Below are 18410 nucleotides of genomic sequence, written 5' to 3' on the forward strand. Positions count from 1 at the left end.
AAGTTTTCCCAAGAGAATTTTTAAAAAAAGCAAATGAATTTAGTTTCCTTACTAACATTTCAGGGAACCTTAGCAACCCAGGAGGATGGCAGTTTGGAGCCTGGTAGAGGGAGGCTGGAATTCCTGCTTATTGAGCCTTAGGAGCCAAGGGAAATCATATGACTCCTTCGGACCTCAGTTTCCTCAATTGTGAGATGAAAGTAATGGGCTTCCTTCCATTGGAGTTGTAGTGAGGGAGAAGCAATATGGTAAGGGCTCAGCAGAAGACATTGCTTGTGGTAGGGTCTCTGCCTTTTATTTAAAAAAAGAAGTGACTCCACATGTGGAGATCAGGCCTGTATGTATCCAGGCATGCTGAATGCCTCCAGCAGGTAAGGTGTCTGGTCATCTTCCTCCCCTTGCTCTAAGCCCTGCTGTGGCGGATGCTTTAAATACCAGCAGTTACCCACCTCCAAACCCTCAGGACCCATCGACTAGGAAAATGATGTTCCAGAGGGAGAGTCTTAATTTCTCCTTGAAGAGAAACCAGCCAGGTGTAGAGGTGTGGTTCAGAGATAGAGTGCTCACCTAGCAAGCATGAGGCCCCGAGTTCAAACCCTGAGGAAACAATGAGGCAAGGTTGGGTAGAATATTCCTCTTCAGATTTGGGGTCTTTCTTTCATTCTGCTGTCTCGGTTAACAGGGTAAAGGGAGCAAGTGGGGTTGGAATGCATGAAGTGCTGAAGGCCTGGGCTGATTCACGTTTTGAAATGTCTTTAAAAAGACACACACACACACACACACACACACACACACACACACACACACACACACACACACACACACACACACACACACACACACACACACACACACACACCCCTTGCTATTTTTGGCCTAGTAAATCTAGCAAATAGTAAGTCCAGTCCACTGTTGGTTACGTTTCATATTAATGTATAGAATGAACAAACTTGAAGCAAATATTCAGGACACTGCCACTTACATTAAGACCTGAGAGGGTACAGCAGCTGAGCCCCCCCCCCCAATCCCTGTCCAGCCCCTCAACCATCGCTGCTGTTCTAGCCTCTCACACTACAGGGTAGTTTTACCTGATTTTTTTTTCTTGTTTCCATCTCCTGGAATTCATTTTGATAAATATTATTGTACGTGATTAGAGGCACCTAGGCCTTTGCCTTTGTGTTCCTTCCCTAAGAGGGTCCTCCTTCGGTTGACCTGATTTTGATCAATGCACGTTGGCTGAATGAACTGAGGAGATTCATGAGCAAAGGTGGTGATGAGCGAAGGTGCCTAGGGCTCTGCCATCAGCCACCAGACTCCAGGCTTAAGCTGATGTGCATCCACAGGCAGTCATTCGAGCAAGGGGCCAAAAAGTCTGTTTTCTGACCTGTGCAATGAGGGCAGTGGGGTCTTATCTCATTCATGACTACAAAAGGATGTGGCTTGGCCCCTAGAAAGACACCCAGATACACAGGGACTCTGATGATCTCAGGGGACACACACACACTCGTACATGTATATGAACAAGGCATGGTGGAGGGAAAGACCCACAGGCTATATACTGCTCACGCCTAGACAGCGCCACAAAAACACACAAACCGGATGCTCGCAGACAGACGTAAACAGGCCCAGACACTCACTTAATAGACCAAGACAGACACGCAGACCACCCCACACACGGGGAGCCCAGCACACACAAACCCAGACGTGCGCACATACAAACGTTTGCAGCACCCAGACGCCCCCGCGTAGCCTGGCTGTGCCCCTTGCTCAGGCCCGGGCAGAGCCAAAGCTGATCGCTATCTTGTCTGTCAGCACCGCCACCCAGATAGAAAGGGCCCGGGAATGAGGCCCGAGGGTCCCACGCCCCCCTGCACAGGAGCAGGTTTAGAAAGCAGGTCTGACTTTGGGCCAGAGATGGGGACTCTGTGGTGGAGGGAAGACATACAGATTCAGAGAGAGACCAGGGCTGACTTTGTGGTAGAGGAAAGACGACACACAGATTCAGAGAGAGACCAGGCCTGGAAGGCAGAGACAGAAAGGGGGCACTGCTAGAGAGGCAGACAGAGAGAGGCAGACAGACAGATGGCAAAGAGAAAGGACTGGAGTAGCAGAGATGGTGAAGAGGCCATGAGACAAAATGACAGAGACAGAGATGAAGAGACCGTGGCAGGGAGAGACAGCAAGGCAGAGAAGGAGACTTGGAGATGGAGGGAGGCCCTGAGACAGACTCAGAGGCCGAGGCCCCAACAAACCAAGGGACTAAGCAGAGGAACCTGAGGCTGGTGAACAATGAGACCCAGAGAGGGCAAAGGTGAGATGAAAGTCAGCGAGCTGTCAATCAACAGGGAAGCAGCCTGAGGAAGCCAGGATAGGCCAGAGTTCCTGGACCCTGATGAATGGGAGGGAAAAAGGGAGGGGAAAAGCGCTGTCATTTATCACTGCCCACCACAGCTCCAGGGACCTGGCTGGACCTCTGTGAATCTGGAGTGAAGCTGGAGGTCCTCTGACCTTGAGACCCATCGCCAGGCCCAGAAAGAACTAGGCAGCCTGAAGGGGCCAGGCTCGCCCTCATGGCCTCTCCTCACCCTGCCATGTGTCCCTCTCCCTAAAGTGGGGAGCGGGTTTGAAGCAAGGGATTCTCTAAGCATTCTAAGATCTCCTCCACTCCAAAGAGGTTTGGGCAAGGCACTCAGCCATGCTGAGCCCCAGTATTTCCAGCTGTCAAATGGGACTAAGGAGTTGGTAGAGGGGTGTCTGTGAAAGAATACGTACCTGCTTGACCAGCGGTTTGGCTAAGTCTTAGGGGGAGCTGCAGTGGAGGTAGGCATTGTCTGGAGAAGTTGGGGGAGACTGGAAGGAGATAATGTTTGGGTAGAGCTTTTTTTTTTTATTATTGGTCGTGGGGCTTGAACTCTGGGCCTGGGCGCTGTCCCTCAGCTCTTCAGCTCAAGGCGAGCGCTCTACCACTTGAGCCACAGCGCCACATCTGGCTTTTTCTACTTATACGGTGCTGAGGAATTGAACTCAGGGCTTCATGCAACAAGGCAAGCACTCTACCACTGAGCCACCTTCCCAGCCCCTGGGTAGAGCTCTTGACTGAATAAAAGCAGCTGGCTGGCTGGAGAGTCAGTCCTTCCTGGCAGAGACCAGGCTGGGCACAGGCAAGAGGGTATAGAGGCTCCAGCAGGGAGTAGGTAAATGGCCAGGAATTCCCTGCAGAACAGGTGGCTTATCCCACAGAGGACCCCTCTAGAGGACCATGGGGAGACCACTTAGGGACTCTGGCAGCTGCACCCCCTCCTGGGGAGACAGTAAGGCTGGGGGCTTCTTGTTCCTTCCCGTGGCAGTTCGCTCTGCTTCCTGGGCTCTCTGGGAGACAGCCATCGCTTGTCATTGTTCTGCACAAACAAGGCATGGCAGGGCCCTGGGAGCTCCGAAGACCGGGGGTGTGGCTCTACCTGGAGGCCCAGAGTTCTTCCCAGGCCTCGGGGACCGGGCTTGCCAGCCTCTTTCACAGAGAAGGAAACCAAGGAGAAGCCACCTGCTTGTCACGGCACAGCCTGGGCCACTGACAGATCTTCTGCATGGCAACTGGGGTTCATGAAACCATTCTCCATCGTGCCAGGCACGGTGTCCAGGGTCAGGGGAAACGGCCAAGTTCAGACCCCTGCTAGGGTCCAACGAGGGTGACCCTGGAGACCAGGCTGCTAGTGCAGGATGGTGTTTGGGGGTGGGGTGGGATCAAGCAACTGTGAAGGGTTGGTAGAGGCCAGAGGCTGGGTTTTACCACCAGTGACCCCGCAGTACCCACGTGGACCAGGAAGCCACGTGGGCGCTCCAGCCAGGCTGCTTGTGACACCAGCTTTCCCAGATAGTCCTCTCTGGGGGAGCCCCGCCGGGGGCATCTTACAAACCACTGAGGTTCATTCCCATCATATGCAAAGTAAAGCTGAGTATGGCACACCCCTTCTTGCTCGCTGTCTGGCTTCCACAGTGGGTTCCATTCACTCGTTCTTGTGACAGCAGTTACAGGCCCACCTGCTCCCCGCTGCCCTCTCTAGGATGAAGAGGGTGGTGGTGATGGCGATCACCACCACCAGGAACTGACACTCATTTATTTATTTATTGATTGATGGTCATGAAGCTTGGACTCAGGGCCTGGGCTTTTTCCTAGAGCAATTTTGCTCAAGGCTAGCGCTCTACCACTTTGAGCCACTGCGCCACTTCCAGTTTTCTGGTAGTTAATTGGAGGTCAGAGTCTCATGGACTTTCCTGCCTGGGCTGGCTTTGAACTACAATCCTCAGTTCTCAGACTCCCCAGGAGCTAGGATTACAAGTGGTCAGCATACAAAGTGGAAGAGGACTTACCTCCCAGAATCCTTTGCAATGTGGGCCATCCTGTTGAAGGGCGCTGTTGGATGTCAGGTCCTGAGCTAGGTGCTGCATCCTGGGACTATGAAGGTCCCTGTCCTCATGGACCAGCATATATAGAATCTAACAGAGGAGGTAAGTGTGAAGCAGTCACAACGTAACTATTGAACAATGCCTGTGCTAAGAACCACGAGCATACACACAGGAGAGAGAAAAGACAGCTTCCTGGAGAAAGGAATTGCTGACAGAATGGATAGAGTAGGTTTAACTTTGCAGGTGAGAGTTAAGTGGGTTAAAAAGAGTTCCAGCATGTTCAAAGGTCCTGAGGTCCAGCAAGTCCAAGTCACTGAAAGTTGGTCAGTGTGGCCGGGCCTTTCATCGCAAGGGCCAGGTGGTGGTAGGCCGGGCATACTCATGCCTGAGTTTTAGTTCCAAGAGCACCAGGCAGCTGGGATGAATGAGTCAGGGTAGAAGTGGAGGGAAATTGTCCGGGTGAGGGGTGGTCTTTAAGTCTGCTAGGTAATGGGACATCTGGCTGCCGGAGGGGAGCTGCTTACCGCGTGAGGAAGGAGAGCTAGAAGTGGTCAGGACTACACTGTGGAGGGGACGGTGGGATCTCTCCCCACCCTGGCCAGGGAGGAGGAAGCTGATAAGGGAGAGATCTGGAGTTTGGACCTAGTCCTGGGGCTTGAACACAGGGACCAGGCACTGTCCCTGAGCATTTTTTGCTCAAGGCTGGTGCTCTACCACTTGAGCCACACAAACGCCACTTCTGGCTTTTTGGTGGTTAATTGGAAGTAAGCGGCTCCTGCCAGGGGCCCCTGCTGGACCTGGGATTTAAAGGCCGCTGGTCAGGTCCTTTCCTTCAGTGCCCAGTGGGGGAGGCTTGGCAGGGACCCGGGGCATTCCCCAGCCGCTTTTCTTCTCTGCATTTCACGTTGGTCCCGAGGCTGGCATTTGACACTGGGCCATACATTATAGACCCTTCCCATGCTGGAACAAGGACTTGGGACCCGCCTATCTCTGGGCTTCAAGCCAGCCAGGTACACCGAACTCAGTGCTCTGCATGCTGGGTGGGCTCTCCGCCTGGGGGTTCTGCCTCTCCTCTCCCCCTTGAAAACTCCTGCCCAAATGCCCCCTCCTCTCTGGAACTTTCCTTGCTTAGCTGCACCCTACCCCCTCTAGCCTTGGGCTGGCCTGGGCTTGTCTGCTTCCCCAAGCCAACACACAAGGCTGGGCACAGAGCTTCAGGTCACAGTGTGTGTGTGTGTGTGTGTGTGTGTGTGTGTGTGTGTGTGTGTGTGTGTGTGTGTGTGTGTGTGTGTGTGTGTGTGTGGAGGGGGGAGGGTCAGGTTAGGGAGAGGTCCATAGAGCCCCCCCTCTTTCCTGCCACTGTGAGCTCTATGATTTAGTGGCTCTTCGTCTTCCTTAATAAACATTTCTGAAGTCCAAGAGAACAAATGTCAGCCAGGACATTCTCTATCTTTTGACAGTGTAGGGCTTTGGTGCTGCCTTAACTGCTGTGGGACCCTGGGTAAATTACTTAACCTCTCTGTTTTTGATATTTGTAACATGTCAAACCGAGGCAGCAACCCCTACTTGCTCGAGTTTGGAGGACCCTGAATGGTGCAACGCCTGCAGCCGTGGTGACCAGCAGGGCGCTGGCACAGGGTGGGGGGCTCCGGTCCTGGAAGCCCCAGGCTTCCAGTCGCCAGGCCGGGCCGCGAGCTGGGCCGGCCGGGCGGGGTGGGCTTCGGGGCGGTTCCGGGCCGAGGGGGCGGCCAGGCCCTGGGGACGGGGCAGGGGGCGGAAGCCGGGGTGAAGTCGGATCCGGAGGGGCGAGGGAGCTGACATCCTGCGGGGGCGCCGCCGCCGGACCTGGGCAGGCTCCCGGGGAAGCCGGCGCGGCAGTGGGGGGACCCCGCCCGGAGCCCCGCCGCAGGCCGGGCAGCGCGCGGGCTGGAGCGGCCCGGGAGCCCCGGCGGGCCGGGCAGCGCGCGCCCCCTGGCGGCGCACCGCGGAATCACCTCCGCCGGCTGGGGTCTGCGGGTGGCATCCTCCAGGGCATCAGGGAGGCCCGGGCCCCGCTTGCCGCTCTGGATGCCTTCATTCCGGGGAGGATGAACGGTTCCCAGTGGCGTGTCTAGGCCAGGACGGACACACAGGTTCCTCCTTCCTTAGGCGTCTTGCAGGAGGGCTGGGTTCAAGTCTGGGGAGATCCTCAGGAATGGGGGAGGTGAGGAGCTCTAGGTCTAGGCTTCTGGGTGGCTGACACTCTGGGAGGAGGTAGGGTGGAGTAGGAGGAGAAGTGTGGCGGGTGTTCGTGGTCAGGGTGTGGGTGAGTGTGGTCGTGTTGTGTGTGTGTGAGTTATTGTGTGTGAGTGTGTGCGTGCACATGCTTGTCCTCGGGGCAGTGTGCCCATGTGCCGCTGAGGTAAGGCCTTGTTCTCCAGGGGATGAGGTTTATGATTTTCTGTTTTCTTTTGGCTGGTTCTGGCATTTGAACTCAGGACCTGCACGCTGTTCCTGGGCTTTTTCTGCTCAAGGCCAGTGCTCTACCACTTGAGCCACAGCGCCACTTCCGGCTTCTTCATGGTTTATTGGAGAGTCTCACAGGCTTTCCTGCTCGGGTTGGTTTTGAACCACAATCCTTAGATCTCAGACTCCTGAGTAGCTAAGATTACAGACAGGAGCCACTGGCCCCTGACTAGGTGAATGGGTCTTAGGATGGCATCTGCTGGTGCCAGGCAGATTGGGGTGGGTATGTTAAGGCTCAGAGTGGATTGGGGTCTGCCGAGCAGGGGAGGACAACCCTGCCACCTTCCACCCCAGCAGGGGAGTGGCTGGGCCTCTGTTCTGTCCCTTACTCCAGCCTCTCAAGACCAACAAGTTGCTTGTCCCCTGAGCCGCTGCCCCTCCCCAGCGCTGGCCTGCTGCTTCCTCTGAGAGATGACAAAGCCAAGCCTAATTCATAAGAGGGACTGGTCCAAAGATGCTTGGCTACAACGTGTGGAGCCCAGGTGCTGGCTGGACTCCTGATCCAGCCTGAATTCTTTCCTTTCCCAGGACGGCCGTGGGCACCCTGTGTGCAGCCTGGGGCGGAGGAGGGGATGGGTTTCTGGGCTGGGCTGTGTGGGGAGCAGGTCACAAAAGGCCTAGTGTCTCCCTTGTCTCCTGCTCCTGGCCCTGCCCTGGTCAGGGAGTGTCCAGCGTCAGATGGGGCAAAGAGAGCCATGTGACACTGGTTCCCACCAGGACCTCACCCCGCGCATGGACCCACCTGCCGACACTGGCTGGCTGGGACAAGGAAGCAAAGCTGGGGCTCCGGGAGCCAGTGCTACGCTGGCTCCTACCCAGGCCTCATCCGCTGCAGCTTGCCCTGCTCCAAGAAGGGACTGATGATTAAGATGATGATGATAGCAGTAGAGCACATTGGCTACTTTGCTGAAGCTCCTTCTAGGGGTTCTGGGAGACAGGGAATCTCAGGGGTTAGAACCCTAGGCTGCAGTGAGGTCCGCTTTTGAGCTGTGAGGTGTTGGACAACTTGTATAACTTTTCTCTGCTTCAGTTTCCCAGCTGTAAAATGATAGTGGATGAATTGTTATCTCCAAAAAATATTTTAAAACACTTAAAACCCTGATGTCAATTAAATATGCAACGAGCACTAGCCTTTTTTTAAAATTTGATTTTGTGTGTGTGTGTGTGCCAGTACTGGGAATTGAAGTTGGGCCTTGTACTCTTCTGTTATTGTCGTTGTTGTTGTTTTCACTCAAGGCTGGCACTCTATCATTTGATCATGCCTCCACTTCTGGCTTTTTGCTAGTTATCTGGATTTACCTGCTTGGAACCTTAGTCTTCAGATCTCAGCCTCCTGAGTAGGATTAGAGGTGTGAGTCACTGGTGCCTGGCACTAGCTCCTATTTTTGCAATCTCTTTGGTTCCTTCCAGCAACCAAGGCAATAGATCTCTTGTCATTTCCCCTACACTGGATGAGGAAACTGAGGTGAAGGCATTTGCCACAGGCCACAAAACAGGAGGATCAATGTCCTCCACTGATACTGATAAGATGGATTGTGGCTGTTGAGATCCATCTCCTGATACTCCAGAAAAGACTTTCACATGAATTCACTTGTCTGATTCTTCCAAAGCCTTGAGGAGGTATTTAATATTCACGCATGCTATAAAAAGAATTGAGGCCCAGCGAGAGACAGTGTCTCACCCAAGATTGCACAGCAAGTAAATGGGCAGAAACCACATTGGATTCCAGTTCTATGAGCAGACAGGATCATCTCATGTAAGACTTGTTTGGGAGCATGCCTACTGTGTGCCAGGAACTTGCAAAACCCTGCCCGCATGATCCTTTATAATTCCAAGCGATTCCCAGGCCTGTGTGTGTGTGTGTGTGTGTGTGTGTGTGTGATTTCCAGGAGAAGCGCATTGCCAGGGCTTGTGCCGGAATGTAAGCAGGCGCCTGACCCTGGATGGAAGGGTGGAGAAGCCAGCCCAGTCTGCAGCGACTCCTTCTTGTGTAACGCGTGATTTAAGGGGTTTGTATTTATCTCTTTTAATCCTCAAAACGCCTCATGTAATTCTCCAAACATGTTCCGTACAAGCCTCAGTTCCCCTCCCCCCCCTTTTTTTTTACAGATAAAGCGATTGGGCACAGGCCATGGGGTTACACAGCTGGCTGAGGTGCGCCCTGACACCTCCACCCCGTTCTGAGGACCAAGATGGGGAGGGGAAAAGGGGGGGGAAGGGGGAAGATTTACCCCGGTTTATCTCCACCGCGCTGTGGGTTTGGGGGTGAGGAGAGGAGGTGCACGCACGCACCAGGTGGCCCCCACTTTCTGCGGGGCGCACCCTGGGTCCTGTGCCTGCCTCAGCCCCGCCGCACCCAGCAGGGTGGTATCGAACCTGCGCATTCGGCAACCGCTCTCCTCCCCTCCCCCACGCAGGGTGGCCTGGGCTGGGGGGGCGGGACTCTGAGGGGGGCCCCCTAGGAGCCGATCTTCCAGCAGTGGGACCCCCAGTCAGGCCGGGCCCCGGGGAGCCGTCGGTGCGCCAGCGTCTGGGGCCCGCGGCTCTCTGCAGGCCGGGAGCCGCCCGCTGGGGCCTTTGTTTTTCCATCAACAAGCACCCCGCTTACGTAAACTGCTCCCCGACTCCCCGCGGCCAGCGCGGGGGAGGCCCCTTATCTGATCGGGGTTCCGCCAGGGCCGGGGTTCCCTGCGTGCCCCGGCACTGGCCCGCGGAGCGCCCGCGGGGCAGGCGGGGCTGGGCACCGGGGTGGGGTGGGGGGCTGAGCGCTCCCACCCGCGGCCTGCGCTCCCGCTCCCTGCCCTGCGCCCTGCGCCCTGCGCCCACCAGGGGCCACCTGTACCCCCGGCTTTGCCTCAGTCCGGAGATGCTGGAGATGCTGGAGAACGGGAGGCGCCCGGGCTGGGGCTCAGGAACCAGCAATTTACTCTTAATTACAAACATTTGAAATATATGCATTTTTAAAAGATCCCAAATCACAGAGAAGGCGCAGTGGTTGGACAGACCCCCCCTCTCGCCCCCACCGCCTGCTCCTCCTGTGTGCACAGGTGGTGAACCGCTTATGCTCCCCTCCCCTCAAATGAGCATCCTCCTCCTCCTCCTCGTTGTTGTTGCTATTCCTATTTCTCATGTGATAAAACAAAAATTAAGGGAGTAGAAATAACTTGTCCAAGATGTGGGTAGATAGATGGGCAGATAGATAGACAGATAGGTCTACAGATATATCCATACATCCATATACATCCATACACTCACTATTTATAATTAGAGGCCATATTGGAAGCATAAAACCGGTTCCTGCTTTTAAACCATTGTATAGTATTCTACAGAACAGCTTTGCCATAGTTTATCTCCCTAGGGCCCCCCCCCCCCAGCAGGTGAGAAAAGAGGCTGTTTCCGGTCTACTGTTATTATGAGCAATGCTGCAAGGAATATACACATCCAGACACCGATTTGCCACAAGTACAAGGATATTTGCATGGCAAATTCCTAGAAATGCAACCTCGGGGTTAAAGGGTAGGCAGATTTTTAGTTCCCTGAGACACTGCCAAACTCCTCCTGGGGGAGATTGGTGCGACTCACCTCCCACTCCTGCTGAGCAAACACCGCTCCCTCACCCTGGCCAACACAGCATGTTATCAAACTTTCTGATCTTTGTCAATCTGTTAGATAGAAAATGATATCTCATCTAGGATGTTTCTCCTGCTACAAGGGAGGTGGACCGTATTTCCATAGGACTGATTGGTTTACATTTCCTTTCCTTGGAACTGTTTGTTTATATCTTCTGCCTATCTTTTAATTAGGTTGTTGGTTTGTTTTTTTTTCCTACTTAAGATGTAGGAGCTCTTAAAATAACAAGGATCTCAGCCCTTTGTCAATAACATATGAGATGCCTATAATCTATGTGCCTTTTGACTTTGTTTATGTTATTTTTCTGCAGAAATAAAAATAATTTTCTGTAGCCAAATATATCCATCTTTTCATTTATGGATTCAGTTTTTTTTTTTTTTAAATCCTGTCTGAAAAGGACTTTTACTCTAAGAATACCCTTGAACATTCTTTCTGGTTTTACTCATTCCAGAATTTTTTATAGAAGATACGAGGTCATCTGTTTCCCTGTATGGTTGTCCAGCATTATCTACTGGACAATCTATCTTTTTTTGTTTTTTTTTTTTTTGTCGGTTGTGGGACTTGAACTCTGGGCCTGAGCACTGTCCCTGCGCTTTTCAGCTCCAGGCAAGTGCTCTACCATTTGAGCCACAGCTCCACTTCCAGTTTTCTGGTGGTTTATTGGAGATAAGAGTCTCGCAGACTTTCTTGCCCAGGCTGACTTTGAATCATGAGCCTCAGATCTCAGCCTTCTGAGCAGCTGGGATTACAGTCATGAGCCACCGGCACCCAGCCTTGGACAATCTATCTTTGGTTATTGATTAGTATCGTTACTTTTGTTATAATACTAAATTCCTGTAGGTGTCTGGGTACTCTGTCAGTTTCCCAGGGCTCTCCTAACAAAATATGGCAATAGAGATATACATAAAGATATAGCTGGGCACTGGTGGCTCACACCTGTAATCCTATCCACTCGCAAAGTGGAGATCTGGAGGATCAAGGTTTGAAACCAGGCCAGGCAAAAAAAGTCCATGAGACTCCATTTCTGAATGCCTGACTAGAGGTGTGGCTCAAAACCTTGGTAGTGTACAGCCAAGTAAGCAAGCAGGGCAGGAGCAAGGCCCTGAGCTCAAACTCAAGTACTAGTCCAGAAAAAAACTTTTTAATATAAACATATATGTGGATATATGTGTAAGTATACACACATGCATATATGTACACATATTTATTTTTCCTACATAAATAAATCTACATTAAGAGTTTAATTCACAAATTAGACCTTGTAAGAGATTAACCAGAAGAGTTAACATTAAAATTGGATAAGCATAATAATGTATTATAGCAAACCTATCTACTATAACAAACTATTAAAAACCTATTAATTATTTCTGGACTTATCTACTTCATATTCTCAGACCCCAGTTGGCCATGGGTAACTGAAATTGCAGAAAGCAGAGGTAGAAAACTCCTAGCTAGCTAAAACAACAGGATTCATTCCTTCCCAAATCTGAAATCAAGGTGTCAGCAGGGCCAGCTCCCGCAGATGGGACACAGCATCTCTCTGTGGCTCCTGGTCCCTGGTGGCTGTGCGGGCTGGTGCTTCTTGGTCAAGGCTGTTTAACTCTCATCTCTGCACCTATCTTCACAGGGCCTTCTGCTGTCGGTGTCCAACTGTTGGAAACACATCACCCTCCTGTGTCAGGAAATAGACACGGGAGACATAGAGGAGGTTTCCTCAAAGGCATTTGACAGAAGGGTACATGGCTATTCTCCCCAGAGCTAGGCAGGCGTACCAGGTGGGGTGGTCTGCTTGGTTTTTATCCCAACTCAAGGGGTGGGACATTGTCCCTTTTCCTTGTTACTAAGGAGTATGCTCACATTTATTTATTTATTTAATTAATTTTTGCCAGTCCTGGGTCTTGAACTCAGGGCCTGGGCACTGTCCCTGAGCTGCTTTTTGTTCACTCTACTACTTGAGAAACAGCACCACTTTCGGCTTTTTCTGTTTATAGGGTATTGAGGAATTGAACCCAGGGCTTTATGCATGCTAGGCAAGCATTCTACCATTAAGCCACATTCTCAGCCCCAACACCATTTTTTTTTTTTAATAGTTAGTTACCAGGGTGATGGGGTAATATAAGGAAGTTACAAAGCACTCTGTCAGTGAAAGGTCCCTCCTGGGGGAGGCTGTCCTTTTGGAGTCAAAGACACACATTCTTTTTGTCCCTGGGCTGCTGATGGATCCAGTTGGGGGAGGTTGGTAAAGTCAGTGGAAAGTTCCCTCTCAAGGGGAGAGGGGCGTCTATATGCCCTTGACATGGGCTGGCTGGTTACAATCAGCACAGGTGATATTACAACTGAAGTCAAGAAGCTAGCAATTCCAGGAAGTGTCAGTTCCAGGACATATCTGTACAGAATGGTGTCTGGTTACAAGATGGAGACATTTTAGTTTGACAGAAAAGATTGCTTCCCCCCTCCCCCAAATGTCATTCATCTCAGGAGGACACCAACCATTGCATTAGTGCTCAACCCAGGATGATGTCATCTTCATTTAATTACACCTATAAAGACATGTCATTAAGACATGTTGACAGCACAGGGGATACGTACTGGAAGAGATTTTAGTCCTAGGGTTTGAATTTAGGGCCTGGGCATTGTCCCTGAGCTTTTGTGCTCAAGGGTAGAGTTCTACCACTTGAACCATAGCTCTACTTCTAGCTTTTTTGCCTGTTATTTGGAGAGAAGAGACTTTCCTGTCTGGGCTGGCTCTGCACCGTGATCCTCAGATCTCAGGATTGTGAGGATTAGAAGCATGAGCCACCAACTCCAGGCTGAGCAAATCTTTTTGGGAGGGCATGATTCTACCTACAAATGTGCTTACAAATGTTCCATTCTGTTGCATTAATCCATTTGTTGAAATATGCCAAGACCACAGGGTTTGAAATGCAGATTTTTACTCTGTTCTAATATCTGTTAAGCTTTGTACTCACTACTTTTTTTTAAAATTCAGAGTTTTTAGAATTGTCTCATTTATATTGCCATATGGACTTTAGAATTAGCTTATCAGCTTATTTTAAAAAATCCTATTGGTATTTTTATCAGAACACACACATACAAACTAGGAGATAATTAGCATATTCATGATATTGAGTAATTTTATCTAAAGCCATTTTACATGCTCAGGCCTTCTATCAACTGATCCACTCAGCAATTTACTAGTTTCAGTCAGATTAATCTTATATATTCTATGTTAAATTGATTTATACATTCTTTTTTTTTTTTGGGGGGGGGTCTGGTCGTGGGGCCTGAACTCTGGGCCTGGGCGCCATCCTTCAGCTCTTCAGCTCAAGGCTAGCGCTCTACCACTTGAGCCACAGGGCCACTTCCGGCTTTTTTCTGTTTTGCTTATGTGGTGCTGAGGAATCGAACCCAGGGCCTCATGCATGCAAGGCAAGCGCTCTACCACTGAGCCACCTTCCCAGCCCGATTTATACATTCTTTTACGTGTGTGTGTGTGTGTGTGTGTGTGTGTGTGTGTGTGTGTGACACAGAGAGGGAGAGAGAGAGAGACAGAGACAGAGAGACAGAGAGAGAGACAGAGACAGAGAGACTACTGGGGCTTGAACTCAGGATCTTGTATTCTTGCCTGATATTTTTGCCCAAGACTCTTCTACTTGAGCCATGTCTTCAGTCTTGGCTTTTTACTGATTAATAGAAGATAAGAGTCTCATGGACTTGTCTGCCCAGGCTTTCTCTAACCCATGATCCTCAGATCTTAGCCTCCAATGTAGCTAAGATTATAAGCATAAGCCATTGATAGTGGGTAGATTTCTAAATTTTTAAATCCATTTTATTTGTTGCCTTTGTAAAGTAGAACTTCTCTTTCAATACCTCTTTTAACTATTATTTATATTGATGAATGCTACAAAGTTTCAATATTTTCATTTTATATCTAGGCATTCTACTGAGTCCTTATATTGATTGTTTTTAGTTGAGCCAATAAGCATGTCCAATCTCCCTCCTCGTTTCTGATTCTTGTACTTTTCATTTATTTTTCTTATCAAATTGCATGGTCTGGCACTTCCAGAACAATGCTAAATAAAAGTGTTAAACCCCAGCATGTTCTTTTTTTTTTTTTTTTTTGTCAGTTGTAGGGCTTGAACTCTGGGTTTGGTCGCTGTCCCTGCGCTCTTCAGCTCAAGGCGAGCGCTCTACCACTTAAGCCACAGTGCTACTTCCAGTTTTCTAGTGGTTTATTAGAGATAAGAGTCTACAGACGGGGCTGGGACGGTGGCTCAGTGGTAGAGCACTTGCCTTGCATGCTTGAGGCCCTGGGTTTGATTCCTCAGCACCACATAAGAAAAAAGCCAGAAGTGGCGCTGTGGCTCAAGTGGTAGAGCGCTAGCCTTGAGCTGAAGAGCTGAGGGACAGCGCCCAGGCCCAGAGTTCAGGCCCCACGACCGGACCCAAAAAAAAAAAAAAAAAAAAAGTCTACAGAGTTTCCTGCCCAGGCTGGCTTTGAACCGTGATCCTCATATCTCATCCTCCTGAGTAGCTAGGATTACAGGCATGAGCTACCAGCACCTGGCTCCCAGCATGTTCTTATACTCTGTCATCAGGGAAATGCCTTTAGTATTTCCTCTTTAGATATGATACTAGCTTTACAACAGAAATAAATATATTCTCACCATGTTTAAATATCTTCTGATTTTACTTAGAAAAAAATTTTTTTGTTTGTTTCCTTTGATGCTGGTACTGGGGTTTGAACTCGGGACCTTGTACTTTCTCTTGGCTTTTCCTCTCAAGGTTGGTGCTCTACCATTTAAGTCATACCTTTGCTCCCAGCTTTTTTTTTTGGTCGGTCGTGGGGCCTGAACTCTGGGCCTGGGCGCTGTCCCTCAGCTCTTCAGCTCAAGGCGAGCGCTCTACCACTTGAGCTACAGCGCCACTTCCGGTTTTCTGGTGGTTTATTGGAGATAGGAGTCTCACAGTCTCTCCTGCCCGGGCTGGCTTTGAACCGCGATCCTCAGATCTCAGCCTCCTGAGTAGCTAGTATTACAGGCGTGAGCCACCAGCGCCCGGCTATGCTCCCAGCTTTTTGCTGGTTAAGAGGAGATAAGAGTCTCATGGACTTTTCTGCTGGACTGGATTCAAACAATGATCCTCAGATCTCCGACTCCTGAGGAGCTAGGGTTACAGGCATGAGCCACCAGCTCCTGGATTTAAAAAAAAAAAAGTTCTTAAACATTCTCCTTTGAGGTCGTCTTTGTACAGCCCAGAGTTCACAAGACTGAATTACAAATTACTTCCTGAACAGACCATCCGGCCCAACACAATCTCTCCTCTTGGAATCCCTCTTTTCTCTCCCTCAGCTTCTCTTAGTTAAGGCCCAGGAAAACACAATCGCCTCTGGGAACACGCCCAGGCAGAGGGACAGACAGGCTGAAGGGCTTCTCAGCCATTCTCACAGCTGGCGGGATCGCCTGTCTCCCTTCTGCTCCACACACTAGCCTGGCACCATCCTGGTATGTGTGTACTGCCCAAATCTGGATTACTTCTGATGGAGGGCTGGGCTAGGGCCAAAACAGAGTAAGTGCCGTGAGAAGATCTTTTTTGGAGCAACCACGCTGACCACTGCAAGACTGCTTGCAAATGTTCTACTCTACTATTGATCTGCTGAGGGAGCTAACATTTACCGGCTACCCACTGGGTGCCAGGCCCTGTGCTTAGCACTTGCCATTCATTACCTCAAACCTCTTACGCTCTTCACTGTGAGATGAGCAAATAGAAGCTCAGAGAGGTTAAGGATCACATGCAAAGTCTCACAGCCAGGAGGTGAACCCAGGTTCATCTAGCTCCAAGTTCCAGGCTTTAAGTCCCTAGGCCATTCTCAATGGCTATCCAGAGATTTAGAAATGAATAAAGGCCACTGGGTGCTGGTGGCTCACACCTGCAATCCTAGCTACTTAGGAGGCTGAGATGTGAGGCTCTTGGTTCAAAGCCAGTCTGGTTTTGGGCATTTACCCAAATGTTTACAAACAAGACCACACTAAAGCTACCAGCACAACTATGTTTATTGCAGCATTATTTACCATAGCTAAGATATGGAACCAACCCTGATGCCCCTCAGTAGATGAATGGATCAAGAAAATGTGGTATATATACACAATGGAATTCTATGCCTCCATCAGAAAGAATGACATTGCCCCATTTGTTAGGAAATGGAAAAACTTGGAAAAAATTATATTAAGTGAAGTAAGCCAGGCCCAAAGAAACATAGGTCCCATGGTTTCTCTTATCTGCAATATCTAGTATATGTATGAGTCAAGCGGAAAAGGTCAGATAATGTGATGTCAGGAAAATGAACCCTTAGATATGTATTTTAATGTTTTTTTCTTTCATGCATGTGTTTCTAACGCATTTATAAGATTATCTCTTTGTTGCTTTGTATGTCCCTCCCCCACAGTATAACCCCTGCTTTCTCTATATTTGATGTCAGTATAACTTGTGGAGGAGATGGGGAAAAACCAGTTGTTTAAGGATACAGGTGGACCTGTTGCAACAATGAGAAGTACAAGTTGCCATGTCCAAAACGAGCTTTACAATGTCGGTGCGGGGGGGGGGGGGGGGGGGGAAGGGGGGGAAGGGGGAGGAAGGAGAAGGATTGGGATTGTGGGGGAGGGGGGAGGCTGGGAAGGGATGTGAAGGGTAAACAAAGGAGGAGGCTGCAATGCTTGGTAAGAAATGTACGCATTATCCTGCCCATGTAATTGTAACCCCTCTGTACAGTATGTTCACAAATAAAATTAAATTAAAAAAAAACTTATATACAAATAAAAAAAAATACAAACAAACAAACAAAAAAAGCCAGTCTGGGCAGGAAAGTCCATGACACTCTCATCTCCAATTAACCACCTGAAAACCAGAAATGGAGCTATGGCCCAACATGGTAGAACATTAGCCTTGAGTGGAAAAGTTCAGGGACAGAACCCAGGCCCTGTGTGCAAGCCCCATGACAGACAAGGAAAAAAAAAAAAGGAATAAAGACTGCACCATTGGTCTAAGTTGGAGCGTACAAGGGCTGGAGCTTGAACCTGGGACCCGCCAAGGTGATTCCTGAATGGAGTTCTCTCAAGAGAGCGGGAGGAGGCAGTATGGGAGAGTGTCGGGTGACAGTTCCATGTTGCTCAGGGTTGAAGGCTTTCCAGCATACGGGACTCCCTGTGCTACAGCTGGGCAGGCCCTGGCCAGACTGAAGAAGCTGCTCACTGCAGCACTGGAGCCACAGCCAGGAGGAAGACCGCGAGCAGCCGGGCAGGGGAGAGGTGGACCAGGCAGCCGTGAGCTCCTAGTCACAGGACGCATCAGAGCAGAGGTGGACACCCTCTATATTCTTATTTCCCTCTTCTTTGGGATTCTGGGGTGATAGCACTTTGGGAGGTGGCCCCACGTTTTGTTCTAGAATGTCAGGTTCCTAGGCTGGAGGTTGGGATATACGGTAGCAGAATGGGCTCATGCCATACACACGCGTGTGACCAGACCAATGGAGAGGCCCTTGCGGTGGGCCAGGGCGTTCCCCTCACTGCTCTTCACATCCTGCCTCTGCTCCCAGAGGTCACCCCAAATGTCCTGCATCCTGCCAGCTAGCTCCTTGCAGAGGTTTGCCTTTGATTTTTCTTTTTGAGACTGGGTCTGTCTGGGTAGCTCCGGCTGTCCGTGAACTTGCTATGTAGTCCAGGCTGGCCTCAAACTCACAATCCTCCTGCCTCTAGTTCTTTCCTTCCCTCCCTCCCTCCCTCCCTCCCTCCCTTCCTTCCTTCCTTTCCTCTTTCTCCTTCTTTTTCTGTGTGCATGTGTGTACACATATGTGCGCGCGCGTGTGTGTGTGTGTG

The sequence above is a fragment of the Dipodomys spectabilis genome, unplaced genomic scaffold (assembly GCF_019054845.1).
Source record: "Dipodomys spectabilis isolate Male_0828 unplaced genomic scaffold, ASM1905484v1 ptg000046l, whole genome shotgun sequence".
In the NCBI taxonomy this organism is placed as follows: Eukaryota; Metazoa; Chordata; class Mammalia; order Rodentia; family Heteromyidae; genus Dipodomys; species Dipodomys spectabilis.